The 27,991-nt window shown below is 36.2% G+C and overlaps 1 protein-coding gene across 10 annotated transcripts in view; it reads right to left on the bottom strand.

The window, feature by feature from the left end:
• The window catches only part of Znf438 (zinc finger protein 438), a 126,250-nt gene that overhangs the window by 39,860 nt on the left and 58,399 nt on the right, over positions 1–27,991 (bottom strand). For 2 of the 10 annotated variants that reach the window (XM_090319086.1, XM_090319087.1), the window contains exon 2: positions 23,200–23,309. The exons of the other annotated variants lie outside the window; for them this stretch is intronic. The gene's annotated coding sequence lies outside the window, so the exon portion shown is untranslated. The remainder of the gene's footprint in view (positions 1–23,199; positions 23,310–27,991) is intronic. 10 annotated transcript variants of the gene reach the window in all.

The raw sequence follows: 27,991 nt of genomic DNA, 5'->3' as shown, positions 1-27,991 counted from the left end.
TAGTTATGCAACCATTGGATGTCACAGTTGTCACCCTAGTAGCTTATAGGTTCACACTTAAACTATAATAATCTATGGTGAAAAGTGCATAAATATATTTTTATAAATGACCAAATGCATTGTATAAACTAAATGAATATCCATACTTTATTATTTATTTATTTTTTTGCCAGTCCTGGGCTTGACTCAGGGCCTGAGCACTGTCCTTGGACTTTCTCAAGGCTAGAGCTCTACCACTTGAGCCTCAGCACCACTTCCGGCTTTTTTCTATGTATGTGGTACCGAGGAATTGAACCCGGATCTTTGTGCATGCTAGGCAAGCACTCTACCACTAGGCCAAACTCCCGGCCCCTATTTTGTTATTTTTAATTCCTAAATAACCATGAAAATTTATGTTGATGAGTACTAATCCATGCTTAATCTCTACACTTACAAAGCTTTTCCTAAAAACTTGGAAATAATTAATTTGCTTATTTTACACATTTTATTTAAAATTTACTTTAAAGTATATATTTTATTAACTTTAAGTAGCTGTGTCAAGGAGTTGCCTTTCAACAAAAGCTGTTTATGAGTAAGTACAAAGCATTCTGGTCAATGTCACTCCTTTCTCCCATTTCTCCTAATCCTATCCTTTCCCTTCATTTTCTTAATTTTGTAGGGTATGAACTGAATTTCTGACTGGGTCCCCTCTACCTTCCTCTCTTCATTCATCTATTCCCTCCACGTGACCGCACCCTACTTTTCGGTATCAGTTTCCTGGTGTTAATTTTGCTCGATTGTGAGTTAACCTTTCTAAGTAATTATACCATCTGAGTTCTCTCCCAAATCTACCATCACACCTTTAACCTTGAATTCTACCATCTGAGTTCCCACAGCTCAGGAGAGGAGAGACAAGTAATAATTAACCCATTTGTCCAAGAGAATAGTCCTCTAGATTCTACATATTGAAAAGAATTCATGAATATACTGTTGAAAAAATAAGGTATACATGTTCATAAAATTCTCTACCTCAAGACCAGTATTCTACCACTTAGAGCCATAACTCCAGTTCTGGCTTTCTGGTGAATCTCACTGCCTTTCATGTCTGGGCTAGGTTCAAATTGTGATCCTCAGATCTCAGCCTCTTGAGTAGCTAAGATTACAGGTGTGAGCTACCTGTGCCTGGCTTCAAAGAATTTTTATAAATTGAAAGCAACCCCAAAAGTATTTGTGAAAACCGCTGTAGATTTTTCTCAATTGAATGCAAAGGTTTAAAAAAGTTCCAACATATCTACATATTTCCTACAACTTTGGTTGGGGTTGCAAACATCGAATTTCATTGAACTATACAAGCCCTTACAACGAAATGAAAACCAAGATTCACAACCCAACGACTGTGCTAGAAGGATGAATGCCTATGGAAAATCTGAGAAACTAGCAAAGAGAAAGAGTACACTTGAAGAGACAGTACACAAGAAGGAAGTGTTGGTGTTCGTGTAGCAAGTCTCACTAGCTGGTGCTAACACATTCTTGCTATGAATATGACATCAGTGACTTCCTCATTGAAAAAATATAAGTCAGAGAAAAATAGCAAAAGGAAGACAATCCCACATATTTGAAAAAGTAGCTATTAGACATTCCTTCCCGCCCCCCGCCACATTACAGCACACACAGGTGTAGCTTTGAGATAATTTATAGGACAAAATTGGGCTCTGTTGTCTAATATGAAATGTTATATTGATGGAGGTGCTACTAGCTGAGGATCAGGTGAACCCAATTAACCCAATTTTTTAACTTGCTCATACTAAGTGGTTTATTTTAGGTGTATAGTTATTCCAAAAGTCCTTTAGGGTAAAACACGGAAAAGCCATAAATAGGCTATAAAGGTCATGACATTAATTTTGTTGTCATTCTCATGCTTTAAGCATGCATCAAAAATGAAAAAGAAAACTGTCCTTTGGGAATGAAAGCACATCTGAAACTAATTATGATAGGTATTAAACACTATGTCCCTAGCTAAATTTCTTTGGGTATCCTTTGTTAGTGACTACATCTTTTCAAATAAGATTACTGTAGTCCTGCATAAAACAAAATGGGTTTACCTGGTCTCATTTCAAAGTTTTATACAAGAGGTAAAAACTTCAGAATACTGAATCAAGAATCTTCATCTGGCATGTTTAATAGCCTACTTACAGCAAGTTTTCTCTTATTTTCTGTTGTCATATGTTTCTCCTCTATTGTCAACTGAGGATTTACTATTTATTTTAACCTGAGAGAAAACATCTCAATATCTCAGTAGATTCTTTCTGTGCTTAAGTTTTTAAGAACCAAACTACTTTGTGCATTTAGAGAACTGACATCTAAGGTGAATGACAGTTTCAGTCCCAACACTTGGCCTCAGCCACCATGTAGGGCAGGAAGCCAACTGACTTAGCTTGTGGAAAGTATTTGCTGCCTGAAACTTCAATGTTACCTGAACTTAATTATGCTCTATGGTCCCCTGGGGCTTGTGTGGCTTCTCTTGCAGCATTCAGTGACACTTTAAGGATCTAAACTGCTGATGAAGAACATTCACTTACAATTTGCATCTAAGAATCACATGGCATAAAACCTGAAATTGAAATACCACCAACAGGAAATCTCTCCTCAAGTTAGGATGTAATCTCCAACAGCAATATTAGAAAATCAGTTGCTATGGCAACACATTCACTGAGCATTTGATCTCTCCATCAATGACTCGGTAGGAGGATTAATTTCAGTCTAAGTAAGTGTAAGTACATAAAAATAAAATGATAATTGCAAAAGACAAAAACCTGCTAAGGGTGGGAGTTTCTTAGGAGGGAAGAATTGGGGGGCACATTTCACATGGAAAGTAGTTTTCCACTATATACTCTTCCTACCCCCCAAAGTATAATTTTTGGGGGTAGGAAGTATAAAGTAAGGAGAAAGGGAGAAGAAACATGTCCTACTCTTCATACAGGACATGGATAAAGATGTCAAAGTATATATTCTTCTTTAAAACTTACAAAACTTATTTTGGCTCATAGTTTCAGAAAAATGTCAAGTTTATCATTATAACAAGATGGCATGGTATAGCAGGGAAGTTTATATTATGGTACACAGGAAGAAGAAAAAGGAAATACAGAAAGGGAAAGAGTAAGATATATCTCCAAGAACACAACCAATAACTTATTCCTTCAGCTGAGCTTCAGTGCCTAGCTTGCCTCCACCTCCCAAAGTGCTATCATACGAATTCATCAAGAGATGGATCCATTCATTACGTTAGAGCCCTCAATATGTATAGCAGCTAAAAATGCTCTAATAAACACACCACAAGGTGAATTTTACAAATCTCACAAGAGTTTATCAATCTAATCAAGTTGTCAAGCTTAACCACCATGGGTTTGGGGACAGAATCTCCCCCTGTAATCCAAATTCTTTGTGAAGTAGAGATTGGAGGATCAAGGTCTGTGGACAGTCTGGGTAAAAATGGAGAAATCGTATATGAAAAATAACTAAAAAGGAAAACAATGTTGGAGGCATGGCTCAATGGATGTAGTGTCTGCCTAGCAAGCATGAAACCTTGGGTTCAAACCCTAGTTGCCCTGTAAACACCCCTTCCCAAATTAACCACTACAGTTCCATGATTATAATAGACATAAAACAATTCCTATTTCCTAAAGAAATCATAGCCATTGCTACCAGAGTCACTGGCAGGCTCAGAATCTGTCCATAAAACTTGTCCAAGACCTCAAAACGATCTCTCCTAGACTGCCATAATGATACTGGTAACATTCTTGGGAGCCATACAAGTAAGCACCATGTTGTGACAGCTGGGGTTTCATGTATCAACAGAGCCCTTCCAAGGAGAGCCTGCATAATATAAACAAGAATCATGATCCTATGTAGTGTGACCCCTTGGCTATACAGTACCCAGGACATGGGTTTGACACTTCAGTCTCTACTGGGAGCATGCACACAAGTGGTCACACAGATTAGGCATACATTGTTTTTTTCTCTTTCAGTGATACTGAAATTTGAACTTGAAGTATTATACTTCCTAGGCAGGTGGCTCTACTATTTAAGCCAATATTGTCAGCCTTTTTGTTTTTACTTCGTTTTCAGATAGGGTCTTGCTTTCTTAAATATTTTTTTCTAACCTGCAAATAATTTCAACTTTCTAACAGACTAAAATATTAGCACAAATGTAAAAAGAAGTCAAAGGATCAATATTTTCTAGCTAACTTCAATTAGCTAATGTCCTTTATTCTCCATTCAATTTGCATAATTTAATTTTTCTCTAAAACTGGCTTATATCTGCATTAATTTAATGATTGTCCTGACAGACTCCAAACTACATATCTATATTGTTCCTCTTAGCACTAAATATCTTTGACAAATGGACTTGATTTTAAAAGATATAAATCTAAATCAAAGGAGATGTAATATTTTACAGATATTCAAGGAACAATACTTGCTAATAAAAAACAAAAAAGTTAAACATAGGTAAAAATAGCCTAAGGATGGAAGAAAGGTTATTTGCCTAAATGATTGGTGTGACAAAATTAAAACACGTGTTCTTAAGCACAGTTACCAAATGCCTCCAATTCTGACTATCATATAAATATTAGCCTCCACATTTTTTGCCAGTTCTGGGGCTTGAACTCAGGGCCTGGGCACTGTCCTTGGACACTTTTTGTGCAAGGCTAGCACTCTGCCCCCTGAGCCACAGTACCACTTCTGGCTTTTTCTGTGTATGTGGTTCTGGGGAATCGAACCCAGACCTTTGTGCATGCTAGGTGAGCATTCTACCACTAGGTCATGTTCCTGGCCCATGTCAAAGACTTTTAAAGAATAAAAAGTAGGGCTGGGAGTTTGGCCTAGTGGTAGAGTGCTTGCATTTAGCATGCACAAAGATTTGGGTTCGATTCCTCGGTACCACATACATAGAAAGAGCTGGAGATGGGGCTGTGACTCAAGTGGTAGAGCTCTAGCCTTGAGAAAGCCCAAAGATAGTGTTTTCCTTTTTAGTTATTTTTCATATACGATTTCTCCATTTTTACCCAGACTTTCCACAGACATTGATCCTCCAATCTCTACTTCACAAAGAATTTGGATTACAGGGGGAGATTCTGTCCCTTGAGGAATCCCAAGGACAGCACTCAGACTCTGAAGTTCATGCCCTAAGACTGGCAAAAAAAAATAAAAAGTAAATTCTGAAATAGAATATTACTATACTTTTTTTTCATTGTACTACAAATAATTTTAATGATTCTTTTACAGCAAATATTGTAGCATGGGTACCATGCTACAATACTTTCTAACATCATAAATTCAAGTGTTTACCTTTTCCTAAAGTTATTACTATACTTTTAAGGTACTGCATATTATTATTGAAAAATTCAGTGAAGAACTGCAAACATTTTAGAAAGAATTATGAAATAGCAAATTGCCTAGATATAGATAAATCTAATTCACACAACTTATCATTCATTAATGTGTTCTCAATGCTGCTGGAACATCAAACAACAAAGCAAACCACAACAAACTATTAAGTTAATTTTCTAGTGGGGGACAGGATTAGAAAGGAATGCTATTAGTGTAACAACAGAACTAGAAACCTACATTTATGTTGACATTACTATGTTCCAAACAGTATTCTAAGTATTTTCATTTTTATTTATATGGAATGGCCATTTTCTGACCCCTCCCCATTTTATATATGAGGAAATTTAGGCACAAGGGGGTTGCAAATTATCCAATCTCTTTACAGCTAGTGAATGTGTCCTGAGGAATTGGGACAGGCTTTGTCCTTAAACTTCATCAATACTCTACTCATGAAATTTCATTTCAAATGACAGATAATTCTCTGACATTAAAATATTAATAGAATAAGTATATTTGGAAAAAGTATGTTCGTGCTTATCAACAGTACAGAGTTAATCTTTAGATTGAACCTGTATTGACAGTAACAAAAATATAGACAATGCAAATAGATGGAAACTACAGTATTCTCATGGGAAAAGTTAGTAAGTGCAGTCCTTGCTCCTTTCTTGCTTGTTTGTGTGAGTAAGTATTGCTAAAAATGTTGTAGAAGCCAGGTGCTGGTAGCTTACACCTGTAATCCTAGCCACTAGGAAGGCTGATGAGGATCCTGGTTCAAAACTAGCCTCGGTAGAAAAGCTGGGAAACAGCTTTTCTAATAAACAACTCAGAAAAAGACAGAAGAAGAAGCCTTGAGCAAAAGAGGTTCAGGGACAGCACTCAGGTCCTGAATTCAAGCCCCAGGATACACACACACACACACACACACACACACACACACACACACACACACACACACACACACACACACACACACACACACGTAAAGGCAAGGCAGGTCATGGAGAATGATAAAAGGGTGACATCAATCATGATGCATTGTAATTATAAACTGATTTGTTGAATGCTAACCCCTTTGTACTACTTCTTAGATAATAATCTTTAAAAATGTATACTAGTACTTTTTCTAAATGAATCTTTTGATTTTGCAACTTAAATGTCCTTCAAAACTGGGAGTCAATGACTCATGCTTGTAATTATAGCTACTCAGGAAGCTGAGATCTGAGGATCTGGTTCAAAGCCAGCCTGGGAAGAAAAGCCCACGAGGCATTTCTATCCAGTTTACTACCAACAAGCAAGAAATTGACTTATGGTTCAAAGTTGTAGAGCACTAGTCTTGAGCACAAAACCTCTGGGACAACACTCAGGCTCTTATTCAAGCCTCAGGACACACACACACGCACGCACGCACACAATTCCCTCAAACTCTGCTGTATACAAAACATTCATAATGTTTTAGAAGTATTTCAAGTATTTTGCCATTAGTACTATATTAGAAATAAAGCACTAATGGCCAGAAAGATGCTTTTCTTAGTGTGTTTTACTTACATCCCATCCATGTGTACCTTGTTTTCTCCACAGGGTTTTGTGCGAATGAATTCTAAATTCAACTGTATGTGTATGCTCATAACTAACTGCAAGAGTCATTAGAAGAAAGTGGTATCAATTAAAATTAATTTTATTGTAGTTTTTTTTCAGTACTGAGGGTTGAACTTAGGGCCTGGGAGCTGTCTCTTTTCTGCTCAAGGCTGGCACTCTACCACTTGAGCCACACCACTTCTGCCTTTTTTGGTAGTTAATTGGAAATAAGGGTTTCACAGACTTTCCTGTCTAAGTAGGCTTTGAGCTGAGATCTTCAGATCTCAGCATCTTGAGTAGCTAGGATTACAGACATGAACCACTGGCACCTGGCTTTCAGTGTAATGTTAAATCATCCAGTTGCTCTTAGAAGTTTAAAAAACACTTCTATTCCATCTAACTGTGGAATAGAAACATCACTTAAGAACTAACTTGACATTTTAGAAATTGGGCTGGCCAAGGAAGTAAAGAAATTGCTAAAACTGAATTCATTCCAGATATTTCTCGTTAGAAGGTTATAACATGCCAGAAAATTATTTTGGTGTCTACTTCCATTACTTTCATCAAATGAGGAAACTTAAATGACAGGTGATCTCTACAACACTGTGCCAAGGATCTTCTAATAAGACACAGAGTTTGTTAGCTAAGACTAAAGAGACTCCCTGAGCACAATTCATCTGGCAAATATTAAAAACTCTGCTTGCTTGATTTTCTCAATTTGTACTTTTCCAAAATATTTTCTATCAGTAAATGGCATGACTCTATATTATATGTGACTGCTTGTGTAATAAAGAGGTATTTTTAGCAGAAAAATTTCGTCATTTTAACTGAAGTTGTACACACCAAGGGAATTGCTCTGGCTTAGAACTAGCCTTCAACCTTCTTACTTCCGAAAGTATAGCATGTACAGGAGCCTTGCCCTTTATTCCTTACCTATTCATCAAATTATAGCAATTTCATTTCCAAAATGGTCTGCAAATACATCTATTTCTTTCCTCATACAGCTTAACTTCTGGTGTCAATTGCTGTATCATGTCCAATCCAGATTGGTGAGTACTCTTTTAATTGTCCTCCACTCTTGCCCATTCTCTAGCTCACAAAGCCACAATGTACCCCTTCCCACAATGAAGAAAATCTCTCAAGGCCTAACACATCGAAGTCTTAACTTGCTTCATTGTAAATTCCTTGCCTTGGACCTTGTGTGCCAGCCACACTAGCTTTCCTTTAGTTTCCTGAAAATACTCCAGCCTTCTAAATATGTATTTATACATGTTGGATTGCTTCTCACTTTTTGCTCTGAAAATCTGAATGATCCTTCAGATCCTGTTACAATCAGCTTTCTGCTGCTGTGACAAAGCACCTGAGAAAATCAACTCAAAAAGAGGAAGGATTATTTTAGCTTATGGACCTTGGATGATTGTTACTTTTGAGCCTGTGGTCAGGTAAGAGAACATGACAGCAGGAATGGGCCCAATGTCCCTTTCAAGGGTAACATAACTTCTTTCTACTATAAGGTTCCATCAAATCCCAGAAGTACAGGCTAGCAAGAAAGCCTACAGCATATGAGACTTTGAGAGATATTTAAGATACATCTCAAGGCAAAAATCTCAGGAGAACTGTCCTGATCTAATCTAGAGTGAATCTAATAGACCCAGTAATTCTTTAATCTTTCTCTTAGAGTCTGAGTTATAATTATGATTTTTCTTAAGGTGATGCTTAGTATCCCTGACATATAAGAAGCCTCAGAAGGGCAGGGTTCACATCCCTTTGTGTTCAGATAGTACTGAAAACATTCAGCACATATAGTATTTATTCATGTTCATGATATAATGAATATAATGTACATGGCGTAAATTCCTCCTTAAATGATTATATCTAGGAATACAATAGGTATATTCCATACAGATAGAGGTTATTAGCTATCTATGCTTCATTTTATGAAGTTAAAACTTTTCCAAAGAAGCTTTCCATATCCTCATCAGTAATGCACAGGTCCCCATTTCTACATATTTTCACAAGCACTTGCTTTTTCCCATTACTCAACTAAGTGGTATTTCATTGTGTTTGCTCTTTAACGATTAATGATGTTGGGTGTTTTTTTATGCAAACTGAATGTCTATTTATTGGGAAATTTTAAGTAAGTACAATGAAGTAATAAAGAAAAACTTTTTATCGTCTTTTAATGATTATTTTTAAGATGGAAGGGATGACATTGATCAAGACGCATTGTACTCATAAGTTAATATGTTAAATTAAAACTTTCCCTGCTTTTGTTTTATCTTTTTTAAAGATGTTATTAACACTGATTTTTACATATTTCAAATGTCATGTTTAACAAACAAGTATTCAAGAAGGGAATTTCTATGTACAATCACTGGCACATAGGTTTTAGAACATAATTAAAATTAAGCTGAGGGTTTGTATGTCATTAATCTATGTAATAAAATTTTATGTCTATAAAGTATATAGCCCATCATAGATTTTATGTCTATGTAGTTACATTTATATCTCCAAGACCATGTCCATAATTTTGGGTATCCAAATATTGAGTCATAGCTCTTGTACTGTTTGGATCTACTATCCACATATTAAGGATACCATGCGCCTTTTGTTCCTTTGGTGTTCACTTACCTCACTCAACATGATTCACTCTAGCTTTATCTACTTCCCAGCAAATGCCATTATTTTATCTTGTCTGTTTGCTATGTAGAATTTCATTTTATATATAGACCACATTTTTTGTACCCATTCATCTGCAGTAGGGTGTTGGGTTTTTTTTTCCCTAAATATTCATTAGATATTGCTGCATTTAAAAAGTGTATTGAATTCCCTTGTCCAGTTTTTTTTAAACTTCTCATTGTTTGGTTTTCAAGAATTCTTTCTATATTGAAGATATAAGTCTGGTCAGGTAGATGACTAGTAAAAATTTTCTACCATTCTGTAATAGTGCTTTTATGACTCCTCCAGTCCCCTGGCTGGTGTATTTTGAAGCATAAGAGTTTTAACTTTAGCTTAGACCAACATACCTGGTTTTTGTTGTTGTTTCTTATGCTTTTGTGTCAATGTAAAAAAACATGACCTAATCCAGAGTCATAAAGATGTCAGTCCATGTTTTCCTGTAAGAATTTTCTCTTTTATCTTCAGGTCATTGATATGGTTTGAGTTCAGCTTTATATACTGCTATAAGGTAGAGGGGAAGGTTCCTCTTTTATTTTCTTGTATGTGAATATCCACTTGTCTCAATACCACTGACCCAAAGTACTCTTATTTCTCATTGAATTGTGTTGACAACCTCGTTAAAAATCAATATACCATATTGTATATATGTTTATTTGTTTATTTGAAATAGGAAATGGAAGGGGGAAAACAAGATGAGAGAGGGGTTGGGGGGAGGGTAATGGAAACAAAAACATGAAAAGGTGTATCAAGATGTGTGAAGTAATGCACCTTCTATCTGGTGAATATAAGTATAACCATTTTATTAATTACAATAAAGAATCAATATACCAGTGGGCACTGGTGGCTCCTGCTTGTAATCCTAGCTACTCAGGAAATTGAGATCTGAGGGCTGAAGTAGGAAATCAGTGAATAAATAAGTTGCTGCAAATGTTTTTTTTAACGTGCCTAAAAATTTCCCAGTCTTCCTTGTCTCTTCTTTAATGTAGACCTCATTCTCAACAGAAACAGAGTGGGAGAAGGCCTATACCCAGAACAACCCAAATCACTAATGGTGTCCTATGAACACTTATTTCCTCTAAGGTCACAAGTATTAAGAAAAAGGTACTTTTGGTCAAGAAGGAAATCCACTGCCCAGCTCAGTTTTAGAAACACAAGAGGTGGGGTCCTGAAGACCAATATTTCCCCTTTAGATCCTCAAACTTTATGAAATCACAGTGCTCTTCCCACAGCACTGCTCTCTGATTTCCCCTTTGCCCAAGGAAAAGGCACTCCCCAATATCACCTACATCTGCCCAAGAAACTCCAGTCCCTACTTCAGAGCTAACCTGATGGAGGGGTGCCCCTAGCCCTTTCCAAGGCAAGGTTTAAGATTCTCTTCTCTCTTGTTTTATGACATGGAAGTGTTATTTCTTCTCTGGCTTACATATTCAGTCTATTCCTTTAAGCATATTTCTTACACTGACTTTTAAACAAAGCCAAATCTCTTCCAATAAAATAAGAAAAACAACATCATTTGGTTTCACATCTCTTTGCAGCTGTAGCCACAGGCCTATCTAGTATTTTCAAATAAGCTTCTGTACAAAACTGCCCAAGTGTTCTCACGCCATTTCCTCATCTCCTGTCCAGGCTCCCTGCTCTTCTGAGCCCTACCACACCTCCTCTAAGACTATCTCTGCCAAAGTCATACACAGACACTGTTCAGTCCTCATTTTACCTGACCTCTTAGCAGCAAAACAACTGTTCCTAATCTCCTCCTCAGGGGCTTCTTGTCTTAGTTTACATGAACCAGAAGGCCTTGTTTTTTTCCTTCTGCTTTCCTGGCTATCCTTGGCCACTGACTGCTGGAGTCCTTCTAGGTAAACACCCCATGTCATACTTTATGTTCTCTCCCCTAGAGTATCTTATCTGCACCATTTTTATTTAAACTATACCCTCAATTAAAAACAAGCTCTTAATATTCCTAATCTTTAGCCCTATAACTCTTCTCTAAGCTCCTACATCATATGATTCTCATCTGTCTTCCCAGGCACTGTGAACCTGCTTGGTCTCAGAGGTGGATTTCTTGGATTCAGATTCTATCTTTTCTGCTTGCTGTCTGTCTTTGAGCAAGACTCTTAATAATGGCTACATCTTTGTATTGCTAACTAGCTTTATTCCAACTCCTCATCCATGTCTTGCTCCTTCTCACTAAAAATCTTTGCCTATGTTTTTTTTTTCTGTTTCAAGTGCCTTTTCCTCCTGCTTTTCTACTTAGATCCTTGTTATCCTTTAGATTGCTACTTAAATGACCATCCTGAAGGAAGCCTCTGTTGGACACTCAGATGAAGCCAAACACTTTTACTGCTGGTTCTGACTGCTCTGGGCTTTTCCTTTGGGGCAGAGAAAAGAGATGAGGGGAAAGAGAAAAGAGGAGCAAAGGAAGCTTTCAGTCAGTTAGAAATTTAAAGGTGATAACCACTGCCATGAGAAAAAGCAAGCATAGGCAGTGGGTAAGGAGATGTACTCTGATAATCATCAGCTAATGAAGAGTTAGTTGAGTTGTCATTGACTGTGTAAGGAAAAAAGTCCTCAACAGCAAATATGCTGGAATCAGAACAAAGAAATATCTTGATCTCCAACCTTGCAGTTTTATTAAAGTGAGTTAGGGAGTAAAATGATCTAAAAATTTTTCCTATGGAAATATATTTTCAGTATAAAGGCAATGATTTTTCTGTATTTAGTATGCAAAGATATAAACAAATTCAATCTAAATGACTAAAATAAAATAAAATGAATGTGTACTTTAATTAAAAGGTTAATACTTTTAAAAACTGTATTCCAATGAACTAGAAAATGTAGAGGGAATAATGCATTTCTATATAAACTTATCTCTGGGCTAAATGTGAGACTCTATCTTAAAAGAAAAAGAGCAACTTCCTAGCATAAGACCCTTGGTTCCATGCCTAGCATTAAAAAAAAATTACATAAATAGACAGCATTAAAATGTCTTCACTGTGTAAAAAATGGCCATTAGACTACCCAACTCTAACTATACAATTCTAGTTTGGTTAAAAACAGTCTCCTTATCTGATATATTGTATATATGAGTATTTGGTTATTTGAAATTGGATAGGGAAGGGGGGAAAACAAGATGAGGGGCGGGAGTGGGGGAGGGAAATGGGGACCAAGACTTGAGAATGGGTATCAATGCCTGTGAAGTAATGCACCTTCTATCTGGTGAATATAATGTAACCCTTCTATTAATTACAATAAAAATATATGTGAAAAATAGTCTCCCTCCTTTTGCCCACTTCTATCCATTTTATTCAGCTCATGAAGAAATGGAAATTTATGTAGACAAAAGACAAAATATATCGAGGTGGTAATGAACACAATAAAGAAATGTGAATATCTTATAAAGTACATCTTGAATGTATTTGAAAGTTTGAGATCATAATGACATAAAAAACTATTTATGACATGACCTAAGAGAAACTGCTTCCTCTTTAAATACTTTGAAGTATTAAAAAAATCACACAGAATTAAATTACAAAGCTTGTACACTTGTTTACGCAGCTGGTCTTTTAAAAATGGAGCAACTTTAAACCTATGATTCTAATGGGCTTACTGGTGACACCCCAATCCTTTGAAACATAAATAAAATATCATAAATCACTTGACAGTTCTTAAGTATAGATTTTATCATCAGACTTTAAAAATAAAGAGCAATATTTAAGAATAGGATCTTGTTGTGTGCCCTATAAAACTCAAGATAGAATATAAATCATGCTATTAAATATGATTTAGACTCCTGACCTCAATACTTAACGATTAAATTGACATAATATTTGTGTCTGTTCCTATGGGAATTCATACAAGTGGAGTAGCTTTTCTTACAAAATATTGCAGAAGTCTGGCACTTATGGTGACAAATGAAGCAATAAGGTTTGGGAATTGCAATTGTGGAAATTTAAGTACTTCATATAAGCAACTAGACTGTCATTCTATTGGGATATCTAGCACTATGAATTGATTATTTGATATCCAAAGGGATGCTGGAATACTCACAAAGGGTAAGCCCTTTTAATTTTAAGCTACAAGTTTAGGACCACATTATAGCTAGAGTTTTCAACCTTTGTATCTGGCAAGTTCATTTAACAAAAAATATTCACAGATTTTGTAAGAAATGTTAGATAAAAACCATAAAATACCTGGAAAATGATTAGGATCCAACAGAAGAATGGGGTCTCAGTGCTAGCTAGAGTATTCTGATAATTTTCATCGTAGTAAAATTTCAAAAAGTGAATGATAGGATACATTCTCCACAAACTGGGTGTATGGTATATATTAGATGATGGGCCAATAATCAGTTAAGTCATAAAAGCATGTATTCAGAAGTCAGCTAGATCTGTCTCGGAGAAGGTCAAAGCTAGCCCACCTGATTGTCTGAACCATCTATTTTACAGGAATTCTATCAAAGGAAATTCATTTGAAAGGTCAAAATATTACTTCTGTCTTCCTTGACGATTTCATTTGCCCTTCACATAAGTGAAAATCCATAATTCTTTCCTTTCTGAAAGCAATAGTGACACAATGTCTGAGAAAAAAATCTCGTATTTATTCTATACCTAAACTGTAATAATTTGGTATCTCAGTAACTTTTCTAGTTCATTTTTACGATGTAGTTACCAAAACTAAAGTCTTCTAATACAGGCTTAACCATATCAGGCTGTGAACAGGCATTTGACCAACATTTGAGTGAATGACTGAATCATACACAAAGGAAAGCTTACTCTTTAAATATATTATTGGATTATATTATTTTTATATTATTGTTATTAGATATATAAAGTATCCTGAATGATTATTCAAAATATATTTTTGTGGAGACATTATTGTTGAATTTTGAATGCACACCAAATGTTACTTCCACCATCTGTGTTATAAGAAAAACAACACAATGAACACCTGTTTTCCCTGCTAGCCAGCTTAGGGAACAGAACATTACTGCAAACTTTGAAGTCTGCTTTATGGCTTTTCCCACTCCAATTCTTGTCCTTCTCATGCCTTCCCTTAACTATTCTAATTTTTGTCTTCCAGTGTTACCGTATGTATACCTAATCAATTTATTGTTTTATTTTGGCAAGATTTTCAATGGACTTTTTTATTATGTGGAATCATTCCTAAGGGAGTGTTCTTACGTCTCCTGTCTTTAATTATTTGACACAATGTCCACGAGATTCATCCAAGATGATGTATTTGGATATGCTTTAGTGATATATTTCATTGTTTCATATCTGAGCTATTTCTACCTTGGTGGAAAATTCTTACACATTTTTCCACTTACATTTCCCAGTTTCAAAGTATTACTGAGCTGCCATGAACTCAACTAGTTAGATAATGACAACCTGTTTTAGACAGCTGATCTAATTTATATAATGGCTAACTTTTCCACCCAATCTGATGGGCATAAAGTAGTATCTCTTGTAATAATGTCAAAAGCTTGTTCTTTCTTGTAAGTTAAACTGTAAATTAAATGACATACCTATAACCCCAGTCAGTCCCTGCCCTGTTCCTCAGAAGCCACTGCTGCCCTAATCCTACTTCATACTTACTTGCTGAGCTATATAAGTTCTTCATTTAGTCCTTTGACAAATGTTTTGCAAACTTTTTTTCCCTGTGGCTTGTCCTTGTATTCATGATGCTCTTTTGATTAACACAAGATGTATAATTTATAGTTTTTTTTCTATTTAAATCTTTCTCTTTTCAAATAAGAAAAATTAAAAGATTTAATTTTTTTCAAATATTTCCTAGGAACTATTTTCCAGTGGACAAACACAGAGAGGAATGGGGGCAAACACAGCAATAATCATCAGTGTGGACATGTGAAAATGAAACCAGTTAAACTGAGGGGACTGGTGGCGTCGAGAGAGACAGAATGGTGGGGGACGCTGGTCAAGAGGCACTGCCCTCCAAAACTGATCCTTGTCACTAGTGAAAGGTAAATATCTTCCTATCTTCAAGTCCAAAGCTATATTCTCATGCTTGACAATTGCTTTATACCACGTAAGTAATGTCTGTCTACTTCCAGATTATAAGGATCTTCTCAGATGTTTTCTTCTCAGATCCTTATGGTTTTTTAACTTTTACATTTAGGAATATGGTCCACTTTGATTTTTGTAGTTGGTGCAGGGAAGAGCTGTGATTCCATTCCCTCTGGACATCTAGCTGTTCTAGTATCCCTTAATGAAAATACTTTCTTTCCCAACGGAGTTGCCTTCAATTTTGGTTAGAAATTCGTGTGTGTGTGTGTGTGTGTGTGTGTGTGTGTGTGTGTGTGTAGGTACATGCTGGTCTTTTTCCTTAGTTGCAGCCATCTATTCATTAATCTACCTGGCAACAACATAAGCCTTCACTATTACAACTTCAAAATCATAGTACCAAGTCAAGTCTTCTAGTCATGCTTTGAAGATGATGTACCATATTGTCAGTCTTTTATATTTCACACAACTTAAAAGTATGCAAATTTTACAAAAAGCGGATTATAATAGTAATTATGTTGAATTTATATTTTTTGGAATAATGTAATTGAATTGAACTTCCAATTCATGAATAAAACATCTTTCTCCATTTGTTTAGGGCTTCTTTAATTTTGCTCAGTATTTTTCTATTTTTTTTATTAAATGTAAGGAAAGGTATAGTACTGATAGCTAAAATTTAAAAAATGCTCACTTTTTAAGATTGCTCTATCTCTGAAAATATTAAATACATGAAACTTGTAAACAATTTAAATTACATATTATATACTATATATACACAAATACTATACATATACAAATATACATGTAATAAGCAAATATAACACACACATATAATATTTTATCTATACACACATAGTTTTTGAACTCAGGGCTTCAACTGCTAGAAAAGCATTCTATTGCTGAGCTACACCTCCAGACATTTTATTTGTATTGGTTACTTGGAGACAGGGTTTTGCTTTTTAGCTAGGCTTATGTTTAGACTACAGTTCTCTTATTTCATTATGCCATGTATTACTGTGTCCAGTTCTTTTCACAGAGGAGAAACTGATGAATTCTCCTGAATGCTATTTTTGCCTGTATGGCTTGGTACTCTAATCCCAGCTTCTCATACAGCTGGGGTGTCTGCCATCCACCACCATATATACCTAGATACTGGATGAGAAGGAAATCTCAAGTACATGCCTGTTCTGGCCTTGAACTATGATCCTCTGGATCTCAACCTCCCAAATAGTCTGGATTAGCACCTGACTTCAACAGCATAGTTGGTATGGAAAAGTAAAAATATAAGGTAAAGTAAATGGGACAAGGAAGGATTCCAACATTTGGGCCCAGAATGAAGAAACAGATAAAGTATAGCAACATATATGCTGGAGATAAGAACAAAATTTTTATAGTCTGCTCTCACTTTGGTTATATTCTGAGACCAAAAAAAAAAGGCATTAGATATATGATCACTTTGATCTGCAGGTGCACTGAAATTTTAGGCATGGGACTTATGTTACCTAACTGGTCTAAGGTCCTCACTCCCCTCCCCAGATATTATTTCTGGCCCACATAGTCATGACCAGGAGTTTCAAAGGGAAAATAAAAGCAGAAAGTTTTTAAGTTTCATTTCATAAATTTCTTTATTTTCTGCTTAAGACAGACCTTCATCTAATACGCTAAGATTTCTTAGCAAACTTCTTTCCATTGCAATTTGTTCATGTTATAGCAAACTCCATTCCATCCCTTTCTGCCCTCCTCTCTTCCCTTTCTTCCCTTCTTTGTTTCTGTCTCTGTCTCTGTCTCTGTCTCTCTCTCTCTTTCTCATAGCCCAGAATGACTGAACATACAACTTCCAGCCCTAGCCTTCAGAGTGCTGGAATTACAGGTATGGCAGTATAACAGCTGAGTCTCCTCTATCTTTGGCCTTTGCCTCTTGACTTCCATCTCTCCTCATTTGAAGACTTTTCTTCTTGTGCTTTGCCTTTTAACTTTCTTCCACAATTTTCTTGATTGAACTTTCCCTCTTCTTGAAGGTCTTTTGCAATATTTATTCTAATGCAGTTCTCATTTTCTCATTGTTCTAAATGTTTTCATTTAATCACTGGGGTAGGATAGAACCCTAAGATCATTTACAATCTTTTGATTAGTCTTTCTCTATTTTCTGAGTAAAATTTTATCTAAAATGTAGCAAGACCACTAGATACAGCATATTCAGGAAGAAGTAACTCATTTAATCCAAATACTTATTCAACCTTCATGAGCTGGACTAACAGAGAGGAAAAAGAATACATTTGAGGACTTTCATTTAATTGCTGAATTCAATCAGTGACTAAGTTTTTCTGGAATTATGTTTGTTTCTTTCAGGGGTACTCTCCTCTAGGAAGTTGTTGTATTCTTTTACTATCTAAGGGAGGGAAATGAATAAAGTATGTAAGCACCAATCTCTGACTGGATAATCAAACTGAAGAACACAATTCATGGTTTGGATTATTTGGCATCCTGTCTGCAATGTTAGCAGCAAAGAACACTCAGCTAAAGTGTTTTTCTCATCTGCTGCCATCACCACCACGAGGGTGATGGCAACAGCAATAGCAAGAGCAAAGTAAAGCCAGTAGAAGAGTGGTTTCCATACAACTGGGAGAGGAAGCAGAAACAGAAAAAATAGTCTTCTTCAGTGAACTTTAGTGAAGTTCTTCAACTTCACATGAACTAACCTTTAGAGATTGCTATGAAAACTTACAGCTGCAACACATTCGTTCTTGTTCAAAATTTTTCTTTCAAAATGAGACTGCTAAAATGTTGTGACTTTTTCTACTTTTTGGAGACCTGAAAGACCTGAGGAATATATCTGTTCTCTCTAAGGGAATATTAGTGGAACACAAACTCATTTGCAAAAGTTCACTAACAACAGCTTTCAGCCCTGTGACAAGGTTTTATGGTTGCTACAAATCTTCACCTTGCAAAGCTAGGTTTAAAAAGTTTGTCTTCTAAATGCGAGCTCAATAAAGCTTTAAAGGAATCTTTTTAAAAATTATTTTAGGTTCAAAACTCTTTGTTGGCATATTATAAAGACAATTTGGACAGATAAAAAAATTAAATTATCTAGTTCTTTAGTTTAAAATCTTTTTTTTTGTATTTAGTTAGGATTTATGTTACAGGGTAACAGCAGGCAGACACAGAAGAGAAAACCAAACTAGAGTTAAGGATTTGAATGGCAGCAATTATAAGCTGGCTCATGTCAACATAGCAATCACCAAACCCTGATTATGGTTTTACCTTCTGACAATGGTCCTGGGAGGTAAAATGGGTTAGGAGCACCCATGACACGGGTAGCCTTCAGAACTTCCTTTTGTCACATGTGCTATTCTTTCCAATTTTGCATTGAATGAAATCTAAAGCTAATAAAATTTCTCTTTTTATAAATATTGCAACATACCTACCTAATTCCCCTGACAAATTCTCTTCCAGGTCTAGCAACTTCATAAAGCCATGGCACCCAGCATGCCCTTCAATATTGAGATTCAAGATGCCATTTATTATAGTTTAATCTCAAAATTCTGGTTTTATTTCACTGGTTAGTTTTTCAAGTACAAATAATTATACATATGATGGAGATTTCCTACCAATCCACTATAATTGGAGCTTTCACACTGAGCTACATTTGGGTCTGCATGAAGACAATTTAAGAGATATGTAAGCAGAGAGGTTTAAGATAATCAGTTTCTGGGTTCTCTACTTTCATTATGCTTAATAGCTAGAGTATTCCTAGCTAAGGTAACATGCCAGCCACTTTCCCCATTTCAAAATTCTTTTTGCCACTTTACATAAGAGACATATACCTCTCGGGATATAAAATCCTCCAAGATGCCAAAATAGGAACAAACTAAAGTAATATTACCTGTGAATCCCTTTTTAATTAATGAACTGAGACTGGACCTTATTTTTTTTTACTGTCTTATATATATTTTTATTAAGAAATAGAATATCTAGGTCCCTATTATATTGTAAAGCAGAAGCATACTAAAATGAAGCAGCAAGTAAGGGCATTTACTTCAGAACTTAACTTCTTCATAGCTGTAATATTATTAAAGAAGCATCTCTCTAAGAAACTAGTTGAGCATGAAGAAAAGAAATGAAGGCTGTGGTACATTATTGTATCCAGGCAACACAAGGTAAGGCTCTGTACCTAATCTATTTATCTATATTAAGGATTAGAATTCAGCCATGTGATGGTTGTCATGGCAGCATACATTAACGTATTTATCTGAATTTTAAAAATCAAGTTGGACTTTTTCTGAAAGGAAGATGACTGATTTGAAAGAGAAATGTAAAAAAATAGACTAGCTATGTCAAATTAAATGGCAACCTTTTCCTTAAACAGTGATCTGCATTTAACAGTTGCCAGGCTTTGATTAAAAATATATTCAAGATATATACTCAAAAATTCTTTAAAATTTTATGTGAAAATGCATGTTAATTTAATATTATTATAACTATTTCTTGGTATAGTCAGATAAGATGCTTTTATGTAAAAGGCATGCCAAGCCTTTTTGATAAACTTCCCCAAACTGAGAAAGCAATCCTGTTGCCATTCAAATATTTCCAGTTTTTCCTTTTCTACAAGAGATAGAGTTGTCAGCCAAATGATCATTAAAATAATTAAATCACAGATCACTTCATAATTTTTGGTAAATAATTCAGAATGTTGAGCAAAGTTTGACAAATGATGCAGATGATGCTAGACCATGCTGCTAGCTGATATTTCACAACTCTGAAATGCATATTGGTTCTCTCACCTCTCTCTCATCTAATCTCTATCACTCCCGGTTGCTTCTGTATCATTGCTTTTCTCTGGAATGACTTTCAATTTTGCTCTCATTTCTTTTGGTGTTTGTCTCTTATAAAATGTCTTCCCATTAGCTCTGATTTTGAATTTACAGTTCTCAGTTTTGTAATCAAACTTAATAATAATTAATTTTTAACATTTAAATATTTCCCCATTATATGAAAGTAGCCTATTTTATGATCTTTCACGAGTCAATGCATTAGCCCAGAACCACATAATAAAAACTCTGTGCACTCTTTCCCCACTGATCTTCAAGACCATCACAAATCAAGTTTCCACATATATATGAAGCTTTTCCTGAATTCTTAATTCTTTTCATTGGCCAGTTTATATCTGTAACATACAGGCTGCATGGTTTTATATTTAGTAATGATATGAAGGCACAGAACCAGCTTCTTGATACCAAGAAAACCAGAAAACCATCATTTTTATTTTTTTTTCTTGCCATTCCTAGGCTTGAACTCAGAGCCTGGGCAGTATTCCTGAGACTCTGTGCTCAAGTCTAGCACTCTTCCACTTGAGCCATAGTGCCACTTCTGGCTTTTTCTAGGTTTTCTTTATTTTTTTATTGGAGATAAGAGTCTCATGGGCAAGCCAGGCTCAGTGGCTCAAGACTGTAATGCTAGCTACTCAGAAAGCTGAGATCTAAGGATCTCAAGTCAAAGCCAGACCAGGTACTAAAGTACCATGAGACTTTTATCTGCAATTAACCACTGGAAAACCAGAAATAGCACTGTGGCTCTAGAGGTAGGGTGATAGCCCAAACTAATTTCACTTTAATTAGAGTAGCTCAGGTGCCTTTTTCTTTGAACATTTGTACCCTAGAGACCATAAAGGTATTTTTAGTTTCTGTACTGAAAGAATATATAATACAAACAAATGAAAGAATATGAAATACAAAGAAAAAGAAGCCAGCTATGTTTTTTTTTGGGGGGGGGGAGGGAGGGCTATGAGGCTTACATTCTGGCCTGGGGGCTGTCTCTGAGCTCTTCAGCTCAAGGCTACCATCCTACCCTTGAGCCAAACCCCATTTCCATTTTTCTAGTGATTAACTGGAAATAAGAGTCTCTTGGCTTGGCTTCATATTGCCTGGGCTGGCTTTGAACCTTGATCCTCAGATCTCAGCCTGATGAGTTAGCTAGGATTACAAGCGAGAGCCACCATGCCTGGCTAAAAGGCAGCTAAGTTTTATGGGAAGAGTATTTCTACAAGCCCCACCAGGGCTGCCTAGATGGCTTTGACTTTGACCCTTAAAACAATGTTCAAGGCCTTTCAAGTACATGGACAGAAAGTAGGAAACAAAGGCTACCACCTCCATAAGGGGCAGATTCCTCAGTGTCTCAGCAAGGAAGATTCTTCTTCCAGAGGAAGAAATCAGGTTTTAAAGAACAATAAACAATAGTTCCCCCTAGAGACCTGAATCAGCGCCTAATCAAGAGACACCTTCCTCCCTAGCCAATGGTTCTTCAAAATGCTTCCTGCCATTCATGCTTGTTATCATTGTCCATATTACTAATCCAAGAAGTTTGCTCAGCTTTAGAAGATTAAAAACACAAACTTGTAATTTGCTACCTGGGCCTAATGCAATAAATTATGAACACTGCACACACAGTGATGTGTTGGAAATAAACTTGAAAAACCCTGTCATTAAGATTATTAAACCGATGGCCAAGAGGCCTTGACTCTCACATGACCTAGACTATGAGCTGCATGACCCAGGACAAATCAAGACTTCTCAGGACTTTAGTTCCTTCATTTATAAAATGAAAAGGAGGGATGACTTCCAGCTCCATAATTCTAATTTAAAATTCTTGACCTCACTGAGCCAAAAGAAAACTACTAAAATCCTCTATAAAATGTCACTGCCTGGAGAATCACAATAGACCAGTGGGTCTGGTTTTCCAGCAGAAGCAAAGTCAGCACAACTTTAAGAAGTTATATTGGCAGGAAAAATCCTGGCCCTGTTTCTTTTTTAATTTTTCTGTATTACTTTGGCCTCATTAAGATATACTAAGGAATAATATATCATTTTTAAGTGGGGAAAGATATTAGCCTTCTATTTTATTAAGCTTTAGAAACAAATCCAAAAAGAAAGGAAGAAACTCCATCCCAACTCAAAATAATTTTATAATATTTACAGACTAAATTTTAGAATGTTTAAAAAAAAGCCCAACTGCAAGTTGGAGAAGATTTCTAATCTAAAAATACCATAATAGCCTATTTTATTAGCTACACAGTCAAGAATAATATTCACTAAATCCTAAAAGAGTACTTTTTAGGTAATTAAAATCTGAAAAACATGTCCATTAAACTTTAATTTCTGATACTTTTAATGTTTAGAAGAAAATAACAGGAGAATTCTGTCCTCACTGATACACTGATATTTTGTTATCCAGGTTTATATATGCATAAACATAAGAAAAACATTTTAAACTTCATTTCATCTATTTACTTATTTTGCAGTCCTGTGATCTCATCCAAAGCTCTGAGCATATATAGGCAAGGGCTCTACACTGAACAACACCCCTAGACCCAAAGCCAAAAGGCCAACTATTTTAAGAGAAGTGAACTCAAACATTGTCCATTCAAATATCTATTGTTAGAATAAAGAACTTATGGCAAATACTTTGCAAATCCTGATACCATGTTGTGATATTTCCACTGAGAACGGATGTTAAGAAGTCTTTTATTTGGTCTTACTCACAATATTATGTGTATGACACCTACATTTCCTGGAGCTCTATCAGAAGACATTCACTTAACTCCACAGCTCTGTGTGTCCTTGTGTAGTCTCTGTAGTCCAGACTTGTCCAAAGAAGGAATCTCAATCCCCGTGGCTTGAAGAAGACAGTTATCTGGATAGGAGTCCATTGGGTCCTCCAACAGATATTGTGAATTTAGCAACCGCCTTACAGCCTTCCCCACCCAGTCTCCTAAAATCACTGTCAGAGGTCTCTGCAGTGTTGAGGTTTTTCTCTTATGGTGTCATATATTTTCTGTGTTAAAATATTAGGGATGAACAATAGTAATATCACCTATGTCTTGTCAAATAAACAGCTGAATTTTTGTTTATATTATCTTTGCTTTATATAGGATTTCTATAATAGAAGAAGGCATAAATCACTTAATTTCTTCCCTTGAAACCAAAAGTCTGAATTATTTTACATACCTTTAAAAAATGTGTGGTACCAGACCTTAACCTCAAGGCCTCAAGATCCTCATTTGCTTTGCTCATAGCAAGCATCCTACTGCTTGAGCCAAATTTCCAGTCCAGAATTTTGCTGCTTAAATTGGAGATGGAAGTGTATCACACTTTTCTCTCTGGACTGGCTTTGGACAATATTATCCTCTAAGTCTCAGCCTTTCAAGTAACAAAGATTATAGACCTGAGTCATGTATACCATCACACATACCACTTTTAATGATGTGAAGTCATGGCAGTTTTGATATGCAAAGCACACGGCCTGTCTTCTGAAGGCCTTGGAGCCTCTCAGCTCCACAAGATCCAGATGGGGCTTGTAGTCATTGGCCATTTTCTATCTTACCACAGCCCTGGGAAACAGTCTAGACTAGCCCATTAGTGTTGAGCATTCCCAGGCCATACAGATGGTTTAAGAAGCTACACTTAGAGTCAGCAGAGATCATCTTCTATAGAAAGACAGCTTGACAGTCAGCCTGACAAGTTCTTTTGGGGCAGGGATTGCTAAACTAGAACGATAATCTCAAGTCACTGTGGCCATCTTTCTAACCACATTCTTGTTTGAAGAATGACAAAGAAGCTCATAAAGCTAAAAGAGATTCCAGATGAGATCATTAGAGTTCCTGGCCAAAACCATGCCTGAAGCCAGATGCACCTCTGGAAACCATGGTTATATAAACAATTAAGTTCCCATTATTTTCATAAGCTGTTTTGAACTAGCTTTCTTTCACTTATTAAACATCATCAAACCTAAATGTTTCAACTATTAATTCTTGGACTACAAAAATAGTTTCTCTGACCAAAATTAAGTGACCTAACTTATTTGATTCAAATAAAATCGCAATTTCAGAAATAATATACATATATATGTCCTTTCCATCACTTGGGTAAGGTATTCTTTACTCCATAATTCGATGTTACTAGACAGCAGTCCTTTGTGAATAAAATATATAGTCTGTTGCATACAACCCCAATAGTCACATCCATAGGGCAATATTCTTCCTGGTACTTACATTTTTTGTATTCATTTCATTTCATTTTATTACAATTTAGTATTTAGCATATTAATTGTATAAATCAATGGGTTTTATGATTTTTTACACATGTATGTGTAGTACTTTGATTATATTTAACCTTCAGCCCATTTCTTGGTATTTCTCTGAAATTTCTGTTTTTAATAAAAGTCAATATACATGGTTGCCATACATAAAGTCTATATGAAAAAGTGAAATAATACACTTCAAAATAAAAATAGGATTTGAATTTGAAAATCACTCAGTCTCACACTCTGACACAGCAATAAGGGTCCTGAAGACTTATGGGAAGGGAGAAGAGGTGATGATGAGCTTGCAAGGAGATGGGTAGGAATGTTTCCATGTCTGTGTTCCCTAGTCTGATTCCTGCCTGGATCACTTTCTCGTTGTTATTTATATAACCTTGTGTTCACCAATCCCATAGTCAATGTCTATGCTTCTAGATTTGAAGTTTTTTTTTATTAAAGCATTATATTAACATTGATTTTTACATCATATTTTTAAATGACATATTTAACAAACAAGCATTCAAGAAGGGAATATCTATATATAATCACTAGCACTTAGAATTTAGAACCTAATTAAAATTAGGCTGAGGGTTTATATGTCATAGATACATATTAATCTATGTAATAAAACATATCTAGAGTCATAGATATTTATCTAGAGTCATAGTTGTGTTTATATTTCCAACACCATGTCCATAGCATTGGGTACACAAATATTGAGTCCTCGCTCTTGTACTGTTTGGATCTAATAGCCACATATTAAGGATACTATGTGCCTTTTGTTTCTTTGGTCTTGACTTATCTAGGTTTGAAGTTTTATCCTAAAGAGCTGTTTTCAGGCAACTTCAAGCACACACAGGAGCCAGGTAGCTAATCTAAAAGAGTGAGCAGGCTAAGTGCTTTGGATGAGATACAAATCTCATTTAAAATTTCCTTCCCTTTTGTTGGGGGGATTTCAAGATTTTCCTCCAAAACCCATTAATCATTGCTACTAACCTTAGTTTATCTATGATTTATTTCATTAGGTTATCCTAAATAATGATTTCTGCATGGACACTCCATGGACACATTTAACTTGTATATAAGTAGGAACTAATAATAATGACAAAGGCCTCGTTTGTTTAGCGCATAGTATATTCCAGGTACTTTTCTAAGTGCTTCATATATATTAGCTCACATTATCCTCAAATTAAATGTATAAGATCAGTACCTTTATCCCAAATTTACAGTTCAGGACATTGAGGCAGTGAGAAAACAACTTATCTAAAATTACACAGTAAGTAAGCTATAACTTTGAATGCAGGTACTACTTGGACTACTGATCTTGAACCATGTACTCTGCATTCCACAGAGAAATATGCCATCTGTCATGGGTTGAATTCTGTCCCCCTAAGTGACAGATTTAAGTCTGGTTCCTAGATGTATGAATAGATGTATGAATAGGAGGACCTTACTTGGAAAAAGTCTTTGGTAAACAAATCACATTAAGATGAAACCAACCAGATTAGGGTACATCCTAATACAGTAAGACTGGTTTTTTATAACAGGAAAATCTGGATATGCAGAGACACAGGGGGTATACAAATATAAGACAGAATCAGAGATTGGATTTATGCTGCCACACGGCAAAGAAAGCAAAGCCTTCCAACAATTAAAACAGGGGAGAAGGATTTCCCCCCTATGGAGAGGCAGCATGGGCCTGTTCACATCTAATTTCAGACTTTTAAGTCTCTCGAACTAGAAGAAGAAAAAATATCTGCTGTCCAAAATCACTTGACTTATATTATGGGAATTAGCACCATCTATCATTTATACTAAAATATGCTGTCAATCAAACTGGCGTGTGCATGCATGCGTGCGTGCGTGTGTGCATGTGTGCCCATGTATGTACACCAAATCTGAAGCTTGAACTTGGGGCTGGGCGATATCCTTGAGCTTTTTTGCTTAAGCCCAGCATTGTACCACCTGAGCCATAGATCCACTTTCTGGATTTTGCTAGTTGACTGGAGATAAAAGTCGCATGGACTTTCCTGCCCAGGCGGGCTTCCATCCCTGACTCTCAGAGCTCAGCATCTTGAGTAGCTAGGATTTCAGGCCTGAACCATCAGTGCCTAGCAATACAATGAAAATTTAACTTACTCTTAATCCTGTCTAAAGAAAACAACAGCTGAAGAGAGGGCCATGATAATCACAAGGCACAGCTATCTTTGGCCATTTCTACGCAGCAGTCATGCCTGCCACACGGAAGGATGGGACCAAAGTCGTCAGATCTTCCTGTTTTCCTGAGAATGAACCAATCTAGATGGGTACACTGAATTAGTTAATAACACATTAAATTAGCTTCTAGTTAATACTATATTACTTAATGGCTGATGTTTTCAAAATAAAACAAAACAGAAAACATTGTATGGGTCAAAGAAAGTATATTCATGGGCCACAATTGGCCATCTCGTCTTTATGTGTTTACTTTCTATGTCTACTTCTCTTTCTACTTCACCTGACCTGCTTCTAACTGGGGTCATTTTTCTACCAGATCTAGGAAGGGGGCAGATCGATGGCTCTGTGAGCCCTGGTGAAGTCATAACTCAAGACTAGAGGCCACTCTGTGGGATGCGGTTATGGCACATACAGAGGAGTCACATATACCTCAGACTGAGAGAGTGCATCTATCTGGATCCACATCAGAGGTCTAATGAGTGCTACTCCTTCATTCTGCCAGCAAATTTTTTAATTAGTGACTTACAAGTTTTAACAAAGTAATAAATTTGTATAAGTCTCACTATCATGGTATCCATAACACTCTCACACTCTCCTCATGGTTTAATGAATTCCCCAGGTTTCTTCTCTCTCTGTCTCTCACCCTCCCTCCTTCCCTCCCCCCTCTCCCTGTCTCTCAGTCTCTCTCTCTCTCTCTCTCTCTCTCTCTCTCTCTCTCTCTCTCTCTCTCTCTCTCTTTCCCTTCTTTCCTCCCTCCCTCCCTCCCCCTCCCCCGCCTCTCTCTCTGCCAGTCCTGGGCCTTGAACTCAGGGCCTGAGCACTGTCCTTGGGCTTTCTCAAGGATAGAGCTCTACCACTTGAGCAACAATGCCACTTCCAGCTGTTTCTATGTATGTGGTACAGAGGAATCAAACCTGGTCTTCATCTTGTCTCTTATATATACCCTTGGAGGAAGCACAAGTGGCTGACCTATGATTATCTGGTATGTTCCTTCTCTTAGCTTACAAGAGTATGAGTTCAAAGGGGTGTCAGTATTTGAGAAGTAATGTACCCACTACCTG

This window comes from Megascapheus bottae, chromosome 26 (genome assembly GCF_031878675.1).
Source record: "Megascapheus bottae isolate mThoBot1 chromosome 26, mThoBot2.hap1, whole genome shotgun sequence".
In the NCBI taxonomy this organism is placed as follows: Eukaryota; Metazoa; Chordata; class Mammalia; order Rodentia; family Geomyidae; genus Megascapheus; species Megascapheus bottae.
Note: the sequence above shows the minus strand (reverse complement) of the source record. Positions and strands in the feature narration are given on the sequence as shown.